The sequence below is a fragment of the Megalobrama amblycephala genome, linkage group LG4 (genome assembly GCF_018812025.1).
Source record: "Megalobrama amblycephala isolate DHTTF-2021 linkage group LG4, ASM1881202v1, whole genome shotgun sequence".
NCBI classification, from domain to species: domain Eukaryota; kingdom Metazoa; phylum Chordata; class Actinopteri; order Cypriniformes; family Xenocyprididae; genus Megalobrama; species Megalobrama amblycephala.
Genome location: NC_063047.1, coordinates 6,067,764 through 6,074,722, shown reverse-complemented (window position 1 = coordinate 6,074,722; position 6,959 = coordinate 6,067,764).

Here is a 6,959-nt window from a genome sequence, read left to right as displayed (position 1 = left end):
TCACACCAGAACCAATGAAGCGAACCAATGAAGGTCTCAGCTGCTGCTGACATTTGAATTGATTAGGATGTTTTTTTATTAAATATATATATACACAACGAGCCTACCGAGGATAAGTGGTTTGGTGGATGGGTGAATCATCATTTGTTTAGACAGTACACAACATTCCATAATATAATTGGTGTAGCAATAATACAATAACATCTTAATTGTTTAATATATTGTAAATAGGACAAGGAACAGATGCAAATGAAGGTTGGCTTTTAAAACCTCTTAAATAGATGATTATTAAAATGACAGTTCTGTAATCAGAAATGCAATTTTGGGTAAAAAGGTCATGGGGTTGGAGTTTGGTGGTATAATGACAGAAATTGGGCATGCAGGCCTGCTGTGAACAGGCATATGGATGCTCTAGAAACTGTGGCCGCGGCCAAATGTACCAAGCTGAGTAGCCTAACTTTTTCCTAAAAACCATTCAGTGACGGATTTAGGCCTGAACGGCCCAGGGCGGCACGGGGCATCCGCGCAAGAAAAAACAAACAAACGAATGCGCGATGGTGTTTTTACCGCTCATTTGCACGCAATGTCAATGATATGTCACTCGGTGCGTAAATTAACCTGGTCGGGAGGGACTCGGAGTGTGCGCTCGGAGAAGACAACTCACTCAAAAGTATACGAGAAGAAGGGATGAGGTGACGTCTGTAGGGACAGCGGGACAAGTTCTAAATCAACGCTAAATTATGGTAAGGCAAAAGCCACCGGAGGCCGATTTAAGTAACATAAATAAATAAAAAGGAAGAGGGGAAACACGCAAAAGATAAAGGCATGTATGCAGCTTACTCATATCGTAATAATAGTAGGCAAATAATAAAATATGGCCTATCACTTATGTTACGTTGCTTGCTATGCTATTACACATTGGCCAACAATATTCATTTTTCTGTCCAACTAGCTTAACCAGAGAGTAAAATGTGATTTTGTAACATGTAACTTTTTTTTAAACAAACGTAATAGCCTACTTTAATATTTTACTGTAAAGTTGTGCAATTTTGTAGGATTTATGGTATTTTGTTTTATTTATTTGCCCCAATTTGTAATAATTTAAGTATATACATTTATATAAAATAGCAAAATTTTATGTTAAATTCACTTTGATAAAGATCTACATTTCTAAATTTCATTCATAGTGATAGACATGAAAAATGTGCCTGGGTTTAGTGGACGATTACTGCCATCTACTGGAAAGCAAACATTAAATTAAATTAAAATTAAAATAACATGAATTTTTAACTACAGCCACTAGATGGCTACAGAATTAATCAATGGTTCACATTATAAAATCATTATTATAACTATAAAAAATAACTTTATATCAAATTTTAGCATTTTTTTATACTATCATTTGTACTATCATGGGTATTTAAAGATATTTTTGAAAAATACAATTATTTACAAGGCTGTAGAGAACAGTGCACTATTTCAGACTTATATACTGAGGTTTTAATTACATTATTTTAATATAGTCAGTCGTTAATTAAAGTGGGCCGGTCTAAGGCATGAAATTGCAGGGCTGAAAATCAGTCCCAATCCGGCCCTGGATGGTTTCAATAATTTTAATATTTTCTGGTATATCTAAGTTAAGCTACAAAGGAGCTCTGTTGACATAGACTTAGCTAACGTTAGCTACAGCTTGATGAATTGAGTCATTGAACACAGCAGGAGAGAACGCAACGTTAGACAGCTAGCTAAAGCTCTGGTGGAAAATTATTAGCTAACGCTACCGTTTTTGAGGAGGTAGATTTTGAGGTGAGGGGACTGACAAGGCAGAAGGTAAAGTGGTCCACCGTTCTATCAATAAGCAGACCTGCCAACCTGTATGCAATTTGCATAGCGGATACGCATTTTGACTTCAAAAGCAAAAGAAGAAGAGTTTGACCAATCATAGCGCTAGGATGCGTAAAGCCTATCATTAAAAAGAGACTGAAAATCGACACCAATAAAGATTCCCGCTCGATCCCCCATCATAATACTTAGTAAGGAGGCCATAATAATTTTTGACTCATGGCTGAAGTTAAGTTTCTCCAGCTCTCCCCAGGTTGGCAAAAAAAGCATCTCTAAATGCATCAGATTGATGCTTTAAAATATGGAATATTTACTTTTTTTTTTTTTTTTAAAGGTGAGAAGGATATTACCCCCTCTAGGGGTAAGATCCTTCTCACCTTTTTCACCCCTGACCCGTTTTCATGCCTGTGTGAATGTCTCACTGACAAATTGTTTGTTTTATTTGAGAAAATGTGTTCAAATTATGAAAAATTGTCAGTAATTGAGTCAGCTCTATTTGGTTTACAAGCAGGTTTCTCAGAATTTGAATCCCAAATTCTCTGCACTGGTGTGTGCGTGTAGAATAGGCCTACATATATATTATATATATGTGTTTGTGTTTGCAGTATTTTGTTTAGTGTTTGCCTTTTTGTTAGGAACACTGTTGAATTTTTCTCTATGCCTTTAACGTGTATTTTTGCTTTATTTAAAATGCCTATTTATATTATATTTTATTCTTATCCCAGACCTAGGCTTTGAATCTTTTGTTTCAAATCAGTGTTTCGGAGCGCGTATCAAACTGCCGAAGTCACGTGATTTCAGTAAACCTGGGGGGCATGACTTTGGCAGTTTGATACATGCTCCAAACCACTGATTCAAAACAAAAGATTCAAAGCTTCATGAAGCAGTGTTTTGAAATTGCCCATTGATAGATATTGTTGAATAAAGTTGTTATTTAGTTTTTTTTTTTTTTGGCACACAAAAAGTATTCTCCTCGCTACATTAAGGTTGAACCACATGAACTTTTTTAAATGCGTCTTTAGTAGCTTTCCAGGCATTGAAAGTCTTAATTGTCTTGCTGGCAATGCCTCACTGAGCAAAATATCTTAATTTGTATTCTGAAGATGAACAAAGGTCTTACGGGTGTGGAACGACATGAGGGTAATTAGTAATTAATGACAGAATTTTCATTTTTGGGTGAACTAACCCTTTAAGATTAGATTAAGGTTTGGGGTAATTTGCATACATATGCATAATTTATAGTTTATTATTATAATTTATTACTACAGTAACTACATGTAACATAAAATAAGATAAAGTGTTACCTACCCTTCCTGTGCTAGTAAACAATACATGTACCTGTATCAAAATGTTTTCCAAGCATTAACAGTGGGACATGCAACATAGGCCCAACAGGATAATCTCTCTGTAGGAGGGTGCTACAGGTGTGCGTGTGTGCTTGTGAGTAAAGGTTAATGTGTGATAATTTTAATCAGTTTCAGCAGTGTCTTGCAAAGATCCTGCAACAAATTACAAACCGCAAGGAAGACAATGCATTTTAAACAGACTGCAGCAGCTTCTGTGGTCTGGCGTTTCATTTTCTGTCCCTGATACGTCTAGTAAATCTGACACATGGCTTCTCAAGACAATCAAACACTCCACTGAGCTCTGCATCATGTGCTGCAAAGCAGGGATCGGTCCAGCCCGTCTCTCCTCATGGGCTCGGGAGAGCTGCCAATGTGAAGACAGCGGGAGACTGTGAGAACTTTTCAATCTTAAACCTTGCAATGAGTCAGATTAACACACACTCGCTCCTGCTGTCCCGCAGCTCCTCCAGTCAGAGTGTGTCTTATTATATTTGCCCTGTTAGCTTTTAATTAAAAACCAGCTAGTAATTTAAGTCTTTAAAGGGTCCAGTCTCTGTGTATTGAAGCAAATTTATAGCAGCGTGTGACATGAATAATCAAAGTATAGGCTTTACGTGTGTGTGTGAGAAGGCGTAGAGATGGATGAGAATCAGTAACTCTCGGAGGTGTTTTTGTAAAGTTTAAAGGAAGTCCTCAAGTTCACGCTGAGAGTGATGTCTGTGTGTTATTGATGGGGGTTGTAGGTGTTAGTGCACATATAAACATGTTGATGGTGTGAGTGTTGACAGGGCGAGAAAGGATTCTTTGAGTTTGAGGGAAAGATTTGGTAGGTCTGTATATCAGTATATTGCTTAAGTTCTGAGCATTTGAATTTTTATATTTCAATTATTATAAATATCAAATGATTTTTATTTTTATGCTTTTTAAAAGAATGTTCACCAAGACTGCATTTATTTGCAAAAATCAAATAAAATATACAGTAAAACCATAAGATTGTGAAATATATTGGCCTACTATAATTCTATTTTAATATATTTTAAAATATGATTATTTCTGTGATTGCAAAGCTGAATTTTCAGCAGCTATTACTCCAGTCTTCAGTGCCAAATGATCCTTCTGAAGTCTTTCTACACTCATTCTATACAAAATGCTGGGTTGTTTCAACCCATGTTTGGGTCAAATATGGAAAAAACACAACCATTGGGTTTAAAAATCTAATTAAAAAATTTAAACCAATGGGTTTGTGCATATTTGACCAAAACATGGGTTGAAACAGCCCAGCATTTCATGAGTTCACACAAATAATCAGATAGTTAATATGCGTATCAGATAGTAATTAACGGTATTTGGCCCAAACCCAGAGTACTCCCTCTGTTTTCTGGTTTAGGAAAGTAACCAGGTGAGTGTGAGGAGATGGGGTGGTGGAGGGATGCTGAAAACTGTCAAAAAACATAGGTGAGTTGACTGCGTGTATATATATATATATATATAGAGAGAGAGAGAGAGAGAGAGAGAGAGAGAGAGAGAGAGAGGTTTCCACTCATGCTGATTGGGTAGATATGTTGATTGCTAATTGCCAACTGCTGGTTGGAGTGATAGTTAGTTAGATTATTGTGTATGATTGTGTGTGTTTGTGGTTCAGGTATTCCCAATGTTGTAGGGGAAAAATGTCCCCACAAGGATGGCAATACCAGACATCTCTGAACTTGTGGGGACATTTTTTGGTCCCCATGAGAAAAACAGCTTATAAATCATACTAAATTATGTTTTTTTTAAAAAAATGTAAAAATGCAGAAAGTTTTCTGTTATGGGTAGGTTTAAGGGAAGATGTCCAGGTGTGTGTGTGTGTGTGTGTGCACATTTTTGTGACATATCAGGACACAAATGTGTATAATGACATGGGTATGACAAAAAGGGGTGACTTATGAGGACATTACCCCATGTCGCCACTTTTCAAAAGGCTTATAAATCATAAAGAATTAGTTTTTGTGAGAAAGTAAAAGTGTGCACAGTTTCCTGTGATGGTTAGGTTTAGGGGTAGGGGTAGTGTAGGGGGATAGAATATACAGTTTGTACAGTATAAAAACCATTACGCCTATGTGTGTGTATGTGTGTGTGTGTTCAGTCTCAGTGGAGACTGTCGGCAGTTAGCGTTTTACTTCACTGCAGACAGCTAAAGATGAGATTCTCAGGGTAGATATTGAGCACAGTCAAATGTGACAGACACACTGAGCAGCCAAAGGAGGATGGACCCCTCTAAAATTTTTATTATTTCAGGCCAAAAAACATAATTCTATCATTTTCTTTTACCTAGGCCTAGCCTTCTCAGGCAACACAAATTTTGATAAATGTTCACACTTTACACTGCTTTCCCCCTCATATAACCAATCACGATGGTTCATGCAACAACAAACTCTGATCTTTGCAGTCCTGCAGTCTCATTACATTTTTACAGAAATTTCCAAGGATCTTTGGAAATTCAGAGCTTGGGAGAAACTTGGTAGCTGAATATTATGCTTTCATCTGAGAGGGGAAAAAAAAAATCAGTAGCAGTTAATTTAATTACATTTTATCAGTATGACATTTACCAGCTGTATCCTTGACGTCTGAACCAGCACTGGGTGGAGACTGTAAGAATTATGATCTCAACATGCCCTCTAGTGGCCAGCATGATGAAAACCACACGATCACAATTAAGGGATTAGCTGCACTCCAGTGATTAGTACTGAAGCTGGATTTCAGTGTAAATTAGAAAGGTATAACATAAATGACTTTCACTCTTAGTCCTCTATTTTAATGGGTTTAACATTTGGAGAAAGCCTAAGGGAGCTCATAATGTCTAGAAGTGTATCATGGTGGATTTGTCAGGGTATGAGCAGTGATTTAAAGTGAATACTAGACAAGAACTAAGAAATTAAAACAATAATTCAATTCTGCTCGTTCTCCCTCAGACATAAATACAACTCACAAGCAGGATTGATTTCTGCCGAATGGGTTTGTATTAATTCATCAGAGGAGCTTGCTCCCATTGTTTAACTTTTTTTCTTTTTTAAAAAACATCGTTCATTTCTGACTGAAAAGAAATGCTCTGTATAGGTTACCATAAACCAGTGGTGTAGTCTACGTGATACGCAGGTATACGCCATTTACCCACTAGGAAATGTTCAAGGATTTCCGTATAGGCCTACCCACTTTAAAAAGCGCAAGGATACGTAACCATCTGATAAATCACAAAATATGATTTGTGGTTTGTTGCTTTTGACATGAAACAAAGTCTCAAGTTTCATATTTTGCTCATTTTACTTCGGAATAAAAATAAATAAATAATAAAAAAAAACCAAATAAAAAACACATAGCCTACCGTTTTGGCGCTCTTTAATGTGTAACTTAGTGACAGATCTCTGTAGTTCAAGAGACGCGGTAGCCTTACGCGCACGTGAACTGATCCTCTCCTCTGCTTTAATACCAGTTACAGCGCGAAATAAACATGAAGGAACAACTCTCAAGGTATGATAAAAGATACAGTTCAACTTAACGAAATCCATATCATGAGATATAATCGCTTAATCAGTGTTTCCGGGGCAAGACGTTAATAACTGCTTGTAAACAATGTCACTTAATGTCACATTTACCTCAGAAAAACATATTCAGTGAGCATAAACTCGTTAGTCAGCTAGAAAAATGAACTCTAGAGAGGAGCATTTAGCTAAATATATGCAACATATTACATATTATAATTTTTAATGTTCTTCAATAGCCTATATTATGCAT